This window comes from Peromyscus eremicus, chromosome 2 (genome assembly GCF_949786415.1).
Source record: "Peromyscus eremicus chromosome 2, PerEre_H2_v1, whole genome shotgun sequence".
NCBI lineage: Eukaryota > Metazoa > Chordata > Mammalia > Rodentia > Cricetidae > Peromyscus > Peromyscus eremicus.
The window spans coordinates 42014027-42033398 of record NC_081417.1 but is presented as its reverse complement, the minus strand read 5'-3'; positions in this window follow the sequence as shown (position 1 = coordinate 42033398).

The window sequence follows — 19372 nt, the reverse complement described above, 5'->3', positions numbered from 1 at the left end:
TTGTAAAAAATAATGTAGAGAATGATTGAAAACAATGTTCAGTGTTGACTTCTGGCCTACACACACACACACACACACACACACACACACACACACACACACACACACACCACAAACACATAAGAGGGAAAACTTTGTGTTTATTTCCGTCATATAATAGAGAAGAGTTTGCTGGGCCAGTCTCAGAAGTCTCAGAAGCTGGGTTCTTTTAGGTGACATACATCACAGTTAAGCAGGAAAATGGTAATTTTAAAAGAAGGATAAAGTATAAGTTCAGCTTTGCATATTGAAAGGCCTGGTGTTCTCATGTCTTTCAGTGAAGTTTCTTCTTCTTTTAAGGAGAGCAGTATGATGATGGACAGAAGATAAAGTTTCCTGCTGCATGCTAGTATTACAGTTCCCCTGGATGATTGGCATGTGGAGTATGGAAATTCATGCCAGTTCTGAGATATTAAGACATTTAGAAAGGATGAGAGCTGAGCAGTATTAAAAACTTGGTAGGAACTTGTCAGATGATGTAAAAGGGGAGAGGGAATTCTAGAACAAGGGGACAACTGTAGATAACCACAGTTTTATTTTTCTTGTTGTTTTTCACTATGGAATTTTGATTTTGCTGGATCACACAATGCAATAATTGTGTGGCAATTGTCTGTATATCAGTTGCAGCCAGCTTCCTTTTGCTGTGACCACACCTGTGGTCATCAGCGTGGAAAGAGACAATGCTTATTTGGCTCATGGTTTCAAAGGCACGAGTTTATAATCAATTGATTCTGCTTCTTTCAGGCAACACATCACATTAGAGGCCTGATGATGAACAAAAGACCCCCAATCAAAAATGCAAGGGGTCCCCAGAGTTCCCTTCAAAGATCCACCTTTAATGACCTGGGAACTTTCACTAGTCTCCACTTAGGAAGGGTTCCAGCACTCTCACTAAAGCTAAGCTGGAGGTCAAGTTTTACCACATAGGCTTTGGGTTCAAGGTCTAAACTCATAATTCTCCTCTCAAGATGTCTTGAGTAGCCTCCTCATGGCCTCTTTTGTGAGATGAGTGTTTTTATATTGGGTAGACCTTGGGAAACTTACTGCAAATCCTTGTATCTTAGCTTAGATATACATGGACAAGGTGAGTAACCAAAATGATCTACAGGGTTGATAAAGAAGGTCAGGTGTAAAATGTGCTCTGTAATCTGGAAAACTAAATTCAAAAATCATTTAACATTAAAATGGATAAGATTTCTGTCATGTCTTATATTTTATACCATGTAACAAAAACAAAATGAAACACAATATTCAATGGACACAAAGATTTATCTCATTTCATGTAAGTTTTTTTTGTATAGTTCAACTTAAACAAAGCAATTATATTTAAGAGACGCTTAAGGCACAGATACTAAACATATGGTATATATGATATAATTCTTCAATCACTTTCATAAGACAGACTTAGAAGAACTCAAATATCAGACTTCTTCCCAAACCACTATATAAGTGAAAAACCACTATATAAGGGAGCTCCAGGGACCTGCTATTATATCCCTTTGCCAAGTGGAACCTTTATTGGATTATAGTCAGAATTGGACAAAGGACACTTTTTTTCCATCCCAAGTGCCATCACTGTAAACAACTCTCTTCATGCTGAGAAGAAAAATACTAGACATCATTAAGAATGATAATGTGAGGTGTGTGGGTTGTAAAGGGAGTTCTCGTAACAATGTGACAAGAAATATACTTGAAGAAATTCTGTTGCTTTCCGTAATTCAGATTACTGATTACTTAATCTTTTTTAAAACTCAACATGGGTTTTATATCAGTTGTGAAAGTTTTAAAGTCATGACTATGAAATGACTAGGTTTGTGTTAAATAATAAATAAAAATTCAAGTAAAAGTACCCTAAGTGCATCCAAACAATTTTGTGAATGAAATATAAAATATAGCCAGTTGCATTAAAATGCTGGGGCCATGTCCACTAAGCCATTGCCAGGTGCTATTTTCTAGAATCATTTTGAAGCTACTTAATGCAGACTATGTTGAAAAGCTGTTATTTGGCTTCTTCAAAAGTACTCAGTAAATAACCTTCAGTCCAATTATGTTTTCCCTCAAGATAAAAATGTTAGGCCTTTAAGATTTATAATGGTTTTCTTCTGACTGAATATCAAAGTATACAAAAATCCTTTTCATTTTTGAAAACCAGTAAGTACTTGATGGCAGATATATGTAGAGTGGATAACAGTGAGTCAGGAGAAACAAGACACAGGGCAAGAATGAAAGTTCTCAGCTTTATTTCAAGGTTCTGCTGTGGAGGATGTAAATATAAAGGGTGGAAAGAAAATTACATATTTTTACTCATTCTGGCTTGAACATCTCATCCTTTAAATCCAGCACGTATGTGCCAATGAATAAAGGCAACAAACAGGTAATGACCAATCCCTCAGTCTTTAGAGCTGGCATAAAGAGACTTAGTCATGCCCAACTCCTCCATTCACACAGGAATATCACCTCAAAGTGCTCTCTCTGTCTCATGAGGGGTGGTGTCTTTAGGGAAATCAGGTGACCAAATTTAAAACTGACATGTAAAGAAAGTGAATTGTTTTAAAAAACAAATTATTCTTGTTGCATCTAATGTATAAATACAGTTTAATGAGAAACTGTTTACATCACATTGTGACAGGGGATGCTCCATCTGTGAGTCAATATGTATTTAATACTGGAGTCAGATATACCCCATTATGAAGTACACATTTGAGATTTCCCTTGATCTGTGGCCCAGTAAATGGATGCACTTCTTCAGATGACCTAATTCTTTCTCTTTTATTCATTTAATATCTACAGTCCTGAGAGTTAAAGACATAGTCTAGCAGGATTCCAGTTTTTCTTGAACGACACAATAAGATTTAAACAGAGGATTGATAACCCTGAACACTCAGACATTCTTGGGAGGAGATGCCAAGTCAAATTAAATCTAAAGTGCAACTCAACAGAAATGGAAGAGAAAAAAAATCTTATGTTAACCTCCTTCAAGCTTCACGGGTTCTTTCAGTTTTCTAGCAACTGTATGATACATTTTTCATACAGTCATATATGTTGAGCATGTAAGAAGTAAAGAATTAGTAGGGGTAGAGGTTCAGATACAGCTTACTGGGAAAACTACTTTATTATTTTGAGGAATAGTTTTAGTCCTAGTTGAAAGAGTAGAACAGTTTTGTCTGAACATTGTATATCAGACACACTTGCTCATGTACCATTTCTGCCGTTTATTAGGTTATATACCAAGTTCTTAGTCTGAATATATATCAGAATCTGCCTCATTGACATTATTGGAAAGCAAAGTGAGACAATTCTAACAGTGTGTTGTGTTTCTGTATGGTGCATTTTATGCAAATTCCTTGTGAGTATTCATAACATGGTGACTAGCACTTACCTTGTAAACGTTCAATCAGTGTCAATGATGTCCTAGGTACAGTGTTATAAAAATAAGAAAATATTTTCCAGCACTCCAAGGCTTCTGAATTCAGATATCCTCCACTACTTAGAAGGCATTATCATGTTAGTAACTGGTCTTCAGTGGGTAAATAGTAATGGACATGACAGAGACATCAAGCATTAACATCATTACAATTAAGCAACTTAGAGCTTTACAATCAAAAACCAGAAGAGTCTAGCATTCAAGGAAAGAACCTGTTTTCTAGGTGCTAGCTTCTCAAGACTGCTGCTCCAAACAAGGTCACTGCCCAGAATAATGAGAGCAGTTGGGAATCGCATCCATTCTCTGTTGCCTAAAGGTCAGCAGCCATCTGATCTAACTGTGCTGGATTTCCAACTGGGAGTGAAAACAGGGTTTTCCATCACATCCAAAACCAAAGGGCATATCTGAATCATGGAAAACGTAGATGACACAGTTGCTTTAATCCACAACAATGTGTGTCTCAATTTTCTATAAATGAAGTCATCAAAGTGTCCTTTAATGGAAAGACTGAAATATATGGGTCATGAGAAAGAGGGGAAAGATGAGCAGGGCATGGATTTCCTTTTGGAATGAGAAAGAAACTATAAAAATGAGAGGGTTTTTCTTGAAAAATAGGTCCAAGTACTGTCTTTCTAATATAGAGACTAAATCTACCAGTCAAGAATCTTTCAGGGCTGGAGAGATGGCTCAGAGGTTAAGAGCATTGGCTGCTCTTCCAAAGGACCAGGGTTCAATTTCCAGCACCCACATGGCAGCTTACAACTGTCTGTAAGTCCAGTTCCAGGGGATCTGGTATCCTCATACAGACATACATGCAGGCAAAACCTCAATGTACATGATAAACAAACAAACAAATCTTATTTTTTTTTTTTAAAGAAAAAGCTGATGGGTGAAATAATCTGACAAAAACTAAAAAAAAAAAATCTACTCTTGGAAATCAATGAAACACAAGTTATACACTTTAGCATTATGTACTTTGACCTATTTTTCTACATATTCATTGAATTAATCTTACATTATGAACAGGCCAACAGATTAAAATCACTAATGATGAGTGTTCTTTCATACTCTTGGCAGAGCACATGCTGATCTAGCAGCCATGTATATTTTCTGATTTCCCAGGCATTGATTAACAAACATTACTTTCTGATAAGCTCTCCAATTGTTTCATGACAGAAATTATACACATTAGAAAATAATCACTCTTAAATATGATGCTGAACTTGGGTAACATATCTATATTAAATATTTTAGCCATATCACATAGTTTTCTGTGCTTGGTGAAATATTGAAAATAAATATCTAAGTATCAGGTGCCTTGCCCTTTCCAATTTATTTGAGAGATATTAAATATGTTACAATTAGTTATGTATGCTGTGTTAAGACATTCCATTTATAGCCCCCAAACTACAGGGGTCTCCATAACAGCCCTAAGTAATTCTATTTTGCAGCATGAGTAGCATTGTTAATGTTAAAAAATTAGAAAATATACCCTCTTTGATCTTTGTTCCTTATTAAAAAACAGAATTCAGATAGCAGGAATAAATTTCTCTTCAAATAATTGATGTCTCCTAGAGGAGGATATGATTAAATAGAATATGCTAGTTGTAAAAGGACAACAAAAGAACTAGAAATCTCTTTTCTGCTCACTTCCTTCTACCATCTCTAAACTGTTTGCCTTGAGATTTAGACATCGAACAAACAAGTTGCTGACCCTAGAAGTGAACAGCCACACTAGTTATTTTGGTAATTCCAGCACTGAAATGGAACATGTGCCAAAGACAGGCATGTATGTCAGGGTAGGCATTTTGTACAGCTTAGTTTAATTGATAGTTCAGCATTGGGCATCTGCACAGATGTCTAAAAGTGAAAGGAGTTATTGGGTGCATGGAAGTTCTGTAACTGGAGATGTAGAAAGAAGAATGGCTTTCTCTGATATGACAGTATGTTCCTAAGAGTCTCTCATTGTTTGAAATCATTCTTTGTATGCCTTCCTTTATTTATAAAATATTTATTAATAGAACATCACCAGCAAATGCAGTGATAAGCAATAAAGTTTTGCTTATGTTCACATCATTATTTAGTGGAGGCTATAGTTTTCCAGTAAGATCTTGTTGCTAGGCATTTGGAGCCCCAAGTGGAAGTATCAAAAGTCTTTTCCTTTTGTTTTTCAAATAAGCTTCTGCAAGTTACTGAACATGCTAGTGAGAATGCTTCTAAACAATAAAAGTGAAAAAAAAATCAGATGACTGTGGTATATCTCTCTCAAGCTCTATCATATTTTGCTAGGTGAGTGCAGCAGCCTCTCCCCACTCAGCAGGAATAGACCATGTGAGGACACCGTGGGAAAGCATCCATCTGTAAGTAAAGAGAGAGGGCCCATGTGGAATCAGATCTGCTAGCACCTTGATCTTGGTGTCTTAAAATCCAGAATTGTGGGAGAATGAATTTCTGCTGAAAATATCCAGTCCATGATAGCTTATCATGGCAGCTCCAACAAAGTAGGAAGAAAGAAACATAGTGAGGATTTTTTTTGCAGTCATAAATTGCAATAAAATTCATGCCCTCTTAGACTATAAGTTCCAAAGTAGAAAATAAATGATATACATAATGAAAAAACAGAAAATCATTTACTGTATGGGAAAGTGATATGTGGTATGAAAAAGTTAAATAGAGTTAGAGGCTCTGCAAGCCTTTAAACAAAGGGTAAGAGGTTTCAGTAGGACAGTGGGGAAAGCATCCTTAAGTAAGTGCCTGTGACTGAGTACTGGAGAAGGTATGGAAATCAGTCAGAATTATAAAAGGATAGTATCTCATACAGAAGAAGCCTTCACAGGCTTTTTCAAGGGATAGACTTAGATTTCTGAGCACAGAGTGACAAGCCAAGGAGATAGCATGGAATGTACAGTAACATCAGAGGAGACCAAGGCAGAACAGACACCCCACCATCCTGGAAAAGTCTTGGAAACCAAGATAAGATCTTGAAATGGGCCTAGCGATGGTGGCACACGCCTTTAATCCCAGCACTCAGGAGGCAGAGCCAGACAAATCTCTGTGAGTTCCAGGCTAGTCTACAGAGCCAGATCCAGGACAGGCACCAAAACTACACAGAGAAACCATGTCTCGAAAAAAACAGACCAAAAAACAAAAAAGATCTTGAAATGGTAAAGTTGCCATGCACATCCTCTGTCATGGATGTTTCTTTCTCAGTATCTGTGTTGCCTGTGCATTTTCAGTATCTGAAAAGCAGTACCTATCTGCTCCAAGTTGTTGTTGTTGTTGTTTAAGTAGAGCAAAAGTTCCATGAATGATATTCCATGTACCATCTAGATTCCACTCCCAGTTTTGAAAGTTTTCCACTAACACCATCTTCTCTATCAAATACATGATAAATGACTTTCCTATGTTGAGAAAATTAATGTGTTTCCTTAATCCATCTGCTCCCTATTCAGTGCTATAGAAAAAAATAAAGGATCATATTCTAAAAGAAGTCTAGCTCTGGGATTGCTTGAGGAAGAACACAGAATAAGGAAGGCTAAATACAGACGGCTAAGTCCCAAGGGGTAGCTGGCAGGCTGAAGGTGAACTATAGTTCTATTTATGGTGGAAATGAGGAGTGGGACAATCCAGCAAGAGAAAGAACAACTGAATAAATAGATATAAAAGTAATAAAAGTTTGTTAGAGTCTGTTTTTTGAACAACCATATGTTCATGAAAGTTTCATCCCAGTATAAGCATTCCAACAGACTCTAGGGTAAATGGTATAAAATACAACTGGATTTAAATTCTTAAACAAGACCCTAAGAGGGACGCATGAATCACTCTGGGAAGGGGAAATAGATGAGATATCCATGAGCAAATGAGAAGGGGCAATGGAGGGTAGAGGGTGGGGGATGACAACATAAGGGGATGGGATGGTCGAGCTGGAACAGGGACAAAGTAGGAGAGCAATGAAAGAGATAGCATGATAGAGGGAGACATCATGGGGACAGGGAGAAACCAGGTGCTAGGAAAGTTCCTAGAATCCACAAGGATGGCCCCACCTTAGACTACAAGAAATAGTAAAGAGGGTGTCTGAACTGGCTTACCCCAGTTTGGTGTTAATCAGATCGGTGAACACCCTAACTGTCATCATAGAGCCTTCATCCAGTAAGGATGGAAGCAGACACAGAGATCCACAGCCAAGCACCAGGCTGAGCTCCAGAAGACCAGTTGAAGAGAGAGAAGAGGAATTCTATCTATGAGCAAGGATCATCAAGATAATGATGGGGAAAACTACAGAGACAACCAAACCAGACTAATGGGAAATCTTGAACTTTAGACCAATAGCTATGGAGTATCCATGGGACTGGACTAGGCCCTCTGCATAAGCATGACAATTGGGTAGCTTGATCTGTTAAAGGGGCCCCTGGCAGTATGATCAGAATCCATCCCTGGTGCATGAGTAGGCTTTCTGGAGTCTAATGCCTATGTGGGACACTTTGCACAGCCTTGATGTAGGAAGAGGGGCTTGGATCTGCCTTAACTGAATGTACCAGGCTCTGCTGACTCCCCATGGGAGGCCTTACCTTGTTGGAGGAGGGAATAGGGGGTGGATTGGGGAGAAGGCTGGTGGGGCAGAAGGAAGGAAGAGAGGGGGTTCTGTGATTGATATGTAAAATGAATAAAATCTTCTTAATAAAAAAATTCTTAAAGAATTAGACTCATGGGGGTAGCATAGCAGAAAGAACATGGGGTGGCTGGTCTCATAACACCCATGTTCAACAAGCAGACATTGAAGAATGTTAGGAGTCAGCTAACCTTCTCCTTTTCCTCCTCTTATTTACTCTGCTCCTCTAGTCCATGGCAGGGTTCTACCCACATTCAAAGAGGTCTTCCCACTCAGTTAATCCTATCTGGAAATGCTCTCTCAGACATACCCTGTTTCTCCTAGGGAACTTGAAATCAAGTTACAGTGATAATTAAGATTAACCATCACATGTATCTAATAAGAGATATGAGAAATAGACATAAAAAGTGAAAAATTCCTTAAATCAACTGCTTCTTTTCACCTCCATCATAAGTGCCTAAGACATGAGAAATAGATATAAAAAGTGAAAATGCTTTAAATCAACTGATTCTTTTCACCTTTAATGATTTATCCTCACTCTTACACTTTGGGTTAGATGTTACTGACACCATTTTTGTTTTGTTGAATAAAGCACACATAAACCCAATTATTTTTTTAAACTAACATATCTCCATGATTTGGTCAATGGAAAAAATATAATACATAATGATAAGTCAGTGAACCATGTACCATTTTTATAGTGGTGATCCCATAAAATGTTAACAGGATTAAAACATGTTATGTTATTAAAACTTATTAGCTAAGTTTATTAGCACATATAATAAACTCCCTAGCTAAGATTATCAGCACATCTTAGCTAGGGAGGCACATTAAACATCAGTGAAGTTCTTGTGGTGATATGGATATAAGCAAACCTTCTGTACCCCCAGCACATTAGAACAATAGCACATGTAACTCTTGGCATTATAATATTGCAGTTGCTGTTTCCTATACTCACTGTATTATACTTTTTACTTTTATTTTAAGTGTCCTCCTACTTATAAAACATATTCTGAGACAACATACTGTGCCTAAACCCTGAGTACCTTCAAATATTTCACTTGTATCACATTTCTTGATCACACTAACAGGCCACATGAAGCCTATAGAAAGGTTGATGTAAATGTACTTCATGTTTGCACGATGAAATTGTCTAACTGCACAGTTCTCAGAATGGGGCCACATCACTAAGAGACACTTGACTCAATACTTACACATACATAATTTCTATAAGGAAATGTGCAATTGTAGATAACTGCTGTTCAAATAGGAATACTCTTTTCAAGTTGGACAATACCATTTGTTTTTCCACTCTTACTTTACCATGTTATTACAGAATGCAGACAGAGGTGGACAATAAGAAAGCATTTGAGTTTTGGAGTCCTAGGGGTCAGCTCTCACAGGCTCCTGCTCTAAACTATTTTGAAAATATAATGATTCCACATCCAAAACCTGTTTGCAGACCTCAACACCATTACTCACTCATTTGCTGTGACCTTGAGCAGGTCTTTATAGGTTATTTTCTCACCTCTAAAGTAATGGTCACAATGATTATTATTTTTAGTTAATTTTCTAAAGACCATAAATTCTTCTGCACCAATATGTTCTTGTCTTCATACTCTCCAAGAGAAAACAAAAAAGCAATTGCATAATAAATAAATGTTATGACTTTATGTCTCTGGTTTGAAGTTTTAGATAGATGGTTATTATTTAGCTTTCTGCATAAAATTGGTTTTGGTAATTAAACTAATACAGGTATGGCAAGTAAGCTCAGTGGGTTAAGGTACTTGCTGCCAAGTCTGATAAAATATGAGTTCAACTCTTAGAACTCAGATGCTAAATGAAAAGAAATACAGTGGTATAAACCTTGTAGAAGTAAACAACCACTCTCTGGTTGGATTTAAGGCCCACTCCATGAGACAGAATTCATGCATCATACTGTTTGGGTGGCCAAGAACTTGGGACTAGATAGGCCATGAGCCTAGGGGAAAACCAAATACTCCTGCTCTGCTGAAGGAGCATAGTAATAAAAATGAGTCCTAAGGACATTCTGCCACACCATAGATCAGTGCCTGGCTCAGGCATCATAGTAAGATTCTGCTAAAAAAATGTTATGGGATATTTCTTTTGTATGTTCAGAAAAGAGCTGTACCCAATGGCTAATTGAAGATTCATACCTTTGGAACACTTTTCCACTTCTGGTTGGAGTACAAACTTGTACACTCACTTTGGAAATCAATATGACAGTTTCTCAGAAAACTGGGAATCAACCTACCTCAAAATCCAGATATACCACTCTTTGGCCTGTGCCCAAAGGATACTCCATCCTACCACAAGGACACTTGCTCAGATGTGTTCAAGAAACACATACACATTAAAAAAAACCCCACAAAACCCAAAAATTGAAATCCTTAATATACAAGAAAAAGACCAATAAGAAAAAAAAAATATTGCTTACATAGTCAAGAGTCCAGTCAACTGAGCTCTCATTAGCGCATGATGTTTTTGTTTGGCCAGCTGAAGATCAGTCAGGTCAGGCTCCCAGCTCACACTAACCTTGTTACCTTCACCATTACTGACTGCTTTCTGAGATCTCGAGCATTCATTCTGCTCATTGGCACATGACTCCGATCACATGACTCTGATCACTACTACAATTTATCTCACATGTCTTAAGTTTTTTTTTTAGCCTGCTCATATCATATTAAACTTTTACTATTTTATTATTGGCCATTCATGTTCTATTTTGAGTAAGCACAAAGTTGGAAGAGATGGATATCTGTAACTCCTCAGCAAAATTTTCTTTGCCTTCATTGTAGGGCAACCATTTTAAGTTCAGAGTGAGCTATGCTCCAGTGAGGGACAGTGTGAGTATATTCAACTGTCAATACATACGTATATGTGCAAATGCTCACACAAACACATACAAACCTGAAGGAACAAGAACCTTCCTCTGAGGACAACATGCTGGTTCCTCTCCATTGTTCTGTGTCTGAGGTCTCCACCCTGGGATCTGTGGGAAACTGGGCTTAATGACAGGACAGCACATAAAAAAAATAGAAAGAAAAGAATTGAAGCCCTAGAGCTGACAAAATGAAATTAATTTCAGGCTGAAACTACACAGCATGGAAATTTTCCCACGTAGCATATGCTTATTTATATTTCTTCAAGAAGCATAACAAAATTCTATCAAAATACAATAATTCTACTGGAAAATTCATGTTCTAAGCTGGAGAATACTGGCCACTGCTACATTTGAAGTCAAGCAATTTCTGCCTTATATGGGGAAAATCCTACAGTTCTTTCCTTTTTAAAACCATAAAGCATTTCCATAAAGAAAAGATATTCCTGAATTTCTCAGTTCTATAGCAATTTCAAGAAGTTTTATCTTTTGTCAGAGGTGAGGCTTCCCCCACCCCCATATTTCTGTAATTTCAACCTCTGAACATTAGGCAGACATAAATTATCTACAAGCCTAAAAAAAAAAAATCTTTGATTAACAAGCCACAGAATTGCAGGTATTAAAATTGCCCCCCAGAGGGAGCCCATATCGTTCCATGAATGCATTAGACTTCTGCTTTGAATTACAAAGAAAAATTAATTAAAAAGTATATGTTTATATATAATGTGTGTCCCCCCTGAGTTAATTCTAAAAGTCACATATATGCAGAATCTAATAAAAATGCAATTATGTTAGCTGCATATTTTACTTAAGCAATCTGAGGGAAAAGATGAAAGCAGGTACTACTTAATGTTTCCTTCATGGGAGCTTCCTTGGTGACCCAACAGTTCGGAATAGATTGTAGTACTCTGTGCCCACTGGAGAATTCTGCATGACTGAAATGCTTGCTTTGTCATTATTACTTCAGAAAGCAGTCAGTAATGGTGAAGGTAGCAAAGTTAGTGTGAGCTGGGAGCCTCACCTGGCTGATGTTCAGCTGGCCAAACAAAATCATAATGTGCTAATAAGAACTCAGTTGACTCTCGACTATGTAAGTAATAATTGTTCCTGGAGTACGGTATCCAGCTTGGATGCCACATTGGTTTCTATTTGTCAGCCATACATTTACAAAGCAGTGATTTGGGGTTGCTGTGATCAGCCCTGCTTCCATTCTAGCTGCGAGATTCTGAATTACTTTAGTCAGGTCCACAGAGGTTCTGCAGAGCTGGTGGTGATAGAAAGATTCTGCAGGATCCATTAACAGGGCATCACATATGCTGAGAAATGCAGGCAGCCCTGAGGATTGTTGGTCATTTTATCAAGCCAACCTCGGACAGAGTATCTCTACCTATCTAATCTTTCAGATGGCATGGCACTCATATCCCTAGATATGTAGATGTCAGAGACAAAAGTGTTCTGACATCCAACACTTCTCCATATTTTGCTTATTGCATATGTATTCCATTTCATTAGCTTTTACGCTGTTTTTGTCCCTCCCTGTACTTCCCCCACCCTTTGGTTACCATGGAAACAAGTTCCCTGGTAGGGGAGGAGCCTAATGGCATCTAGCAGTGTGAAGTAAAGTCAATTTATATCATGGTTTGTGAAATATTGAGAGTTCATAATGGTTGTTATTGCCACATATGGTAAATCAATCTCTCTCTAGAGCAAATTTCTAAATATTGATATGAGTGCAGGAGTGATAGAATTATGGAGAACCATGTATTTCAGCAACTTGTTTGGCAGCCTTAAAGATCTCTGTTTTGCTTGCTTGAATAGAAAATAAAGTACAAAAGAGAAAAAAATGTATTTATTTTAAATAGTCTATTTTTAGCTATCCCAAAGTATCAACTAATCTCTAAAACAAAGTATATGATTGTTTTTAATGCAACCTAAGAGGCCCTATTTCATCACCTAACTTATGTAGATGTAGCCATGTGTAGCTCTTTACACATAGCTTATATATAACTCAGTTGCTATGCCTTCTTCATTCTCGGTACCATCATATCCACTTTAAATCAACTGATAACTGTGCTAATCCAGAACACACAGGCTTTAAACACTTGTCACAATACGTGTGCTTCACACAATCATCAAGGTGATTACATTTCCAGGTTTTAAAATAGCCTGGTTTGTCCCTCTTGTAGAAACCCAAATTTGTTTATTTGGTTTCACTTGCAGCTCGTTCTGTTCTCTATTTTTCTCTCCAAGAGATGTGAATGATGAGACGACAAAATATTGGGTTATTTGTGCACTTGAAACAGATGCCACCTGAGCGGTGACAGGTATTTTTAAGTATACTCTTCTGCAGTCACTTAACACTTGCATTTTAAATATTTCAAACCTTGGCCATATTCTTGTTCATTTTCCACGGAAATGAGTCATTTCTTGGATGTGAAGAGAGCGGGTGTGAGGGGAATGGGAAAACAGAGGTAGAACTATTGGGAAGGTGTAGCTGACTCAACTGATGCGTCCTGAGGAATGACAGAAAATTCTCAACTTTGCCTCTGAAGGGCCACCGCCACATTTTCCTTGTTTTACTTGTGCTTCATGAGTTCATCTACCATGGCTTCCTACTAAAAATGTAATTTGGAAATGTAATTGCTGTAACACTAGGGAATCTTGTCAAGTCTGTAGAGATGCTTAGCACAATGCATACAGCCTCACTACCCTGGAGAAGTAAATTTCTGCCCAGAGAAGATCTCAAGCTGGTGCACAGTGCAGAGCACATTGTAGCCACACTGAGCAAGAGGATCTGCCTTGGTCTCCCAGATTGGTTCTTATACAACTGGAAGATAATTGATCTGCTTTTTCCTGAGAAGCACATAGCGTGTGAACTTCCCCAGTGAAAATGGATGCTCAGCCCTGTCCTTCACACATTTTGCAATGCCTATTATAAAAACAAAGAAACTACTTACTCCACTGACCTTCACTGTGTGCCTATTTTCCCTGTTGGTGTTAATGAAATATGTATTTCATGCATACCTTCTTTATTTTACTCTTCATGATTGATAAGTCTGAACCTGGGCTTGCATCTTGGTTGGGCAGCCACACAGCACTAAAGATCCACTCTGGAGACAAAAGAAAGAAATGCGTAGTTGTCTTGGGACTCTTCTCTGATACAACACAAGCTACCAGGGGAAGTCCAAGAAACCAAGGACATTCATTCAGATATCTCCAGTTAGCCCAATGTTAGTATCTGCTGAGATCAAAGCATAATTACTATTGCTTTATGTATTATTACTGCTTCAAATAAGTCTGTGAAACCAAGATGTGTTCCTCTTCAGTACTGTAGTGAATGTTATGCATGTCAGACAACAATTAAAGGAGCCAATTTAGGCATTATGAAAACTGAAAGGTTATTAAAAGAGTGCAGGTGATTCTTTTTCTATCTTTCCTTTTGGGATTTTCTCATTTTTCAATTGACCAGGAAAAATTGGCAAGGATCTGATATTCTCTATGGTGTTTTTGTTCTTATTGTTGATTGTTGCTTGTTTTTTTTTTTTTTTTTTTTTTTTTTGGCTTTTGTTTTGATCAGAGAAAGATGAAGATCACGTGAGGAGAAAGAAATGTTCAGAAGCCTGAATATAGTACAGTCTTCCAGTTTGTTCGGGCACTGACTAGAGACTCTGTGGATGCCTGCAGGGGAGAGATGCTTCATTTTTTAACAGTTTCTGTTCTGGGGTGTTGGTGACCTACATCTGCATCACATTTGTGTGAGCCCTCCACCTTGGACATCTGTCAGCATGGGTTAGATGAAGCAGTGGAGATCTACCTCTTTTCCACAGAAAGAGGGGTGGACATAACCTTGTGATTGTGAGAGGAGGAGCATTGTATCGTTTGGAATGGTAGTAAAAAGATAAAAGTGTAGTGGAGGTTAGTAGCTTGTACAGAGAAAGGATTTTAGATTACAAACAGAGAGACAGAATCTAAGGCAAGACGCAGGCAAATCCAGGCACATAGCAAAACAGTATTGCAGTCAGCTGTGTGGATGTTGTGCTGAAGCGTCACAAGCATCTCTAGAGTTGTATTGCATGGATGTGCGGTGTGTGACTCAGTAGCAGACCCAGAATCAAGTTGTCAAGCTGAGAGGGCCAGCCGACACCTTGGTTTTTACAATGTGTTCTTGTAATTAGATTAGGTCAGATTTTTAAATATACACTTTAGATTTATATAGTTATGAAATAATGCTGAAAGAGTTCACACATCTGTTACACTATTTTCCTCTTGATAAAATCTTGCAAAACTATAGAATAGCATTCTAACCTAAATATCAGTAGTAATAGAGTCAAGGTACTGCACATTTCTAGCACATGAAGTGGTTCAGGCTGTGATTTTGTAGACGGAGTCACTCCTTCCCGTCTCCATTCTTTTCATACCTGTATAACCTCAATCTGGTCCCTATTGTTATAATTTCAGTTCAAGAATGCTACATAATGAAATTATGTGGTGTGTATGCTTTGAGTATTGGCTTTTGTCTGTCAGCATAACTCTAGAGAGGTTCATCAAAGTTCTTTTACTTTTACTGATAAATACTAATTCTTGGTGTGTATATACTACAGACTCATTCCTCATTCAATGATTTCCACTAAAGGGCATTTAGTCTGGCTCCTGTTTGGGGCAATTATGAATTACTAATCAAAGTAATTCACATTTTACAAATAGGCTTCTATCAACTTTATGCATAGGAAAATTGCTAGGTTGTACAATAGCTACTACATCTTGAGATTTTTAAATAAACTATTAAACTGTTTTCCAAGTGGCTGCACCATTTTCATTCCTGGTAGTTATGTTGGAGTAATTCAGTTTCTTTAGCATCCCCACTGTCTTCTTGTGTCTGCTATTTTATATTTTAGCAGTTATGGTATCATATTAATAAATGTCTGTTCACCCCAGATAAAGCATTAATGATAGATCAAAGTAAGAATTCAATCGAAGTTCAACTTGGTGACCAACTAATTTATTGGACTTACTGCCAAGCATGACTAAGGAGGTAGTTCTAAGAGTATAAGTGACCCTCGAATAGCAAACAGTTGACTTACCACTGTGTCCCACCCTACTATGTATCAAGACCTCACAGGAAGTGCACTATGGAGTTCTACTTTCAGTTAGCTTTCAACTTTTCATATACAGCTAGGTGCAAGGGTAAGAACAGGCAATGACAAGAATCCCAAATAAGGTGCAATGGTTCTCTTGCCCTCTTTATTAGGAAATGACAGTAACTTCATTTCCATTACTGCAGGCCTACCTATCACTGTATTATTCAGCTTATGTTACCATGGCTACTGGCCAATGTTATGTCTACTCCAAGAAGGCAATAGGATGATTTTGTTATACTGAGAGTGGCGGGGGACATACTTCAATAAACACGTACTAATGTTGCATGGCTTTCATTTGCATTTCCCTACGGGGTAATGATGTTGATCATCTTAGCACGTGCTTATTTGAGTTAAATGTTTCTTTTTTTGTTTATTTTCTAATTTAATTTTTAATTTTTACTGATGATTTTTAAAAGTCACTTATTTATTCTAAATACTAGTGCATTATCACACGCATAATTTTCAAACGTTTTCTCCTACTGAGTAACTTGCCTTTTTATTCATTTAACATCCACACATTTGTTGCTATTATGTGCAAACACAGTTGGGTTTTGTATTTTTATCATGTGTTATTTGAAGTTACAAAAATTATCACTTTATATTAAAGTAATTTTAGGTCATCCTACAAAGTAATGGGTTTTATTATTGCACCCAAATATATATATTTCATTATACCTTGCTCTCAATTCTGTTTTCTAGTATGCTAATTATGGATTTGCCTACCAATTTTTTAAAAAAAAATACTTGCTTATCTTAGCACTGAAGAGTTACCTTATCTCTCTCTCATCCTATGAGAGCTTTATACTTTCACAGTTTGCATCTTTAAATTTTGGGGAAAAGTATAATTTCAGGGTTACTTTACCTCTGTGGGTATCTGATTATTCCAGTTTTTGTTAAAAGTTTACCTTTTCTCCAAATCATGGCTTTTCTTTTCTCCAAAGGTGGGCACATTTGTGTGTGTCATGGGTCTCCACTCTACTCTGTTGATTCACCTGCCACTCTCACTTCCTACATCATATAGTTCTGACTCCTGTAGCAATGTAAGTCTTGAAATCAGGTTCTGGCTGTGTTTTTGCTAGCTTTTGTTGGGAATTGTGCTAAACCTGCATGTCAGTCAACGCAGTAGTTATGTCTTTAATGTGCTGACACTTCTGGTCCCTAAATAATGTATGTCTCTCTCAATTGATTTGAATCTTTTAAAATTTTGTTTTATCACATGTAGTTTCATATTATAATCATGAAAATTATAAAATATTTTCTGCATTTATACTTAAGTATTATAGTTATTTTTAGTAATTCTAAAAGGTACCATGTTTTTAATTTTAATTTCCACATTTCATAACTTTCACACACACAGTAATTTTTATGTGTCATATAACATTTGAACATGCTAAATTTACTGCTAACCTCTAGTTGTTTTATATATTACTTTGAATTTTCTACATAGACACTCATACTACACAAAAAATGATGAATGTCATCATTTTCTATCAATTACTTTTTTTGCTTTATTTGCTAGAATTTTCAATACTTTCTTTAAAATAATGTTAGTGGTAAAACAATAGTCTTACTGTGTACCTGACTGGAAATAGAAAGCAGTAAAGATCCAATCATTAGCCATAATGCTATGGATAGTTTTTTAAAAATATTATCTATCGTATTTAAGATGTTTCCTTCTAGTCCCCCTACTTGAGTTTTGTTTCTACCAAGAATTGGCATCAAACCTTATCAAATGTTTTTGCTGCCTTTTACTGTGATTGATAGAATCACATTTTTCTGTTTGGGTCAGCTAATATGGTAGATAATATTGATTTATTTTCAACTACTAAACCACCTTTGTATCTTTAAAATTACCCTCATGTACTCCTAATTCTTATATTTTTACAAATTAATAACTTTAAATAGCTTTAATGTAATATAAATATTCATGATTTGTAGTGATTTATGGCTTTCTTCTGTCTCTTCTTGCACTCTCTTTTTCCTTGTCTCTACAGCCTCTATGTGTTTTGGGCATCATGGTACTACTACATTAAATAAGTTGAAAAATGTTTATTTTTATTTGTTGGAAAATACTGTGAATTAATTGAATAGGTTTTAAATTTTCTTTTTTTCTTTATTCTTCATCTTTAATTCTTCTCTCATACAATAATCTGACCACAGTTTCCCCTTCTTCCCCTCCTCCCAACACCCCTCCACTCCCCTTTCCCACAGATCAACTGCTCCTCCTTTCCTTGCAGAAAAGAGCAAGCCTCCCTGTTATATCAACTGAGCATGACATAATGCAATAAGACGCAATAAGACTAGTCATAAACCCTCATATCAAGGCTGGACAAGGGTCTTATGAGTAGGTAAAAGAGTCCAAGACACCCCCACTCCCAGTGTTTGGAGTCAAATAGAAACCCCACACTAAATAACCACAGCATGTTTGTAGAGGGCCTAGTGTAGACCCATGCAGGCTCCATGGTTGCTGCTTAAGTTTCTGTGAGCCCCTGTGAACTCTGCTTAGTTGATTCTGTCAGCTTTGTCCTTCAGTTATCCTTGACCTCTTTGGCTCCTACAATCCTTCCTCCCTCTCTTCTGTGGGATTCCTCCAGTTCTAACTAATGTTTGGCTGTGTGTCTTTGTATCTGTTCCCATCAATTGTTGAATGAAGCCTCTCTGATGATGATTGGGCTAGGGTCTGATCTACAAATACAGCAGAATATCATTAGGAGTCATTCCATTAATTTTTTTATTTTTATTTTTTGCCAGTCTTGTTTGGTTCTATTCTAGATCTCTTGGCTATCCAGCCTATGGTTCCTGGCTATCCAGGCAGTGTCAGGCATGGGCTCCCTCTCATAGCATGAGCCTCAAGCTGTATCAGTTATTGTTTTGTCACTCCCACAAGTTCTGAGCCACCATTTTCCTAGAAAATCTTTCAGGAAGGATAGATTATTAGTCTCAGGTTTTTGGGCTGGGTTGGTGTCCCATTCCCACCACTGGGAGCCTAGCTAGGTTACAGAAGATGGCAATTTCAGGATCCATATCCTCCTTTGCTAGGGCCATGGTCATAGATTCCAGGAAGTTTCCACTGCAATAGGTTTACACATCCCCTGCTAAATGGCCACATATTAGAGTTGTAGCTCTTCAAATTCTCTCCATCCTTCCCTCCCCCACCTGATCCCTTTGGTTCCCATACCCACCTGTCCCCAGTCTACCCACAAAATCTATTATATTTCCCTTTCCCGAGATACTCTTGTATTCCCTCCAGTCCTCTTTAT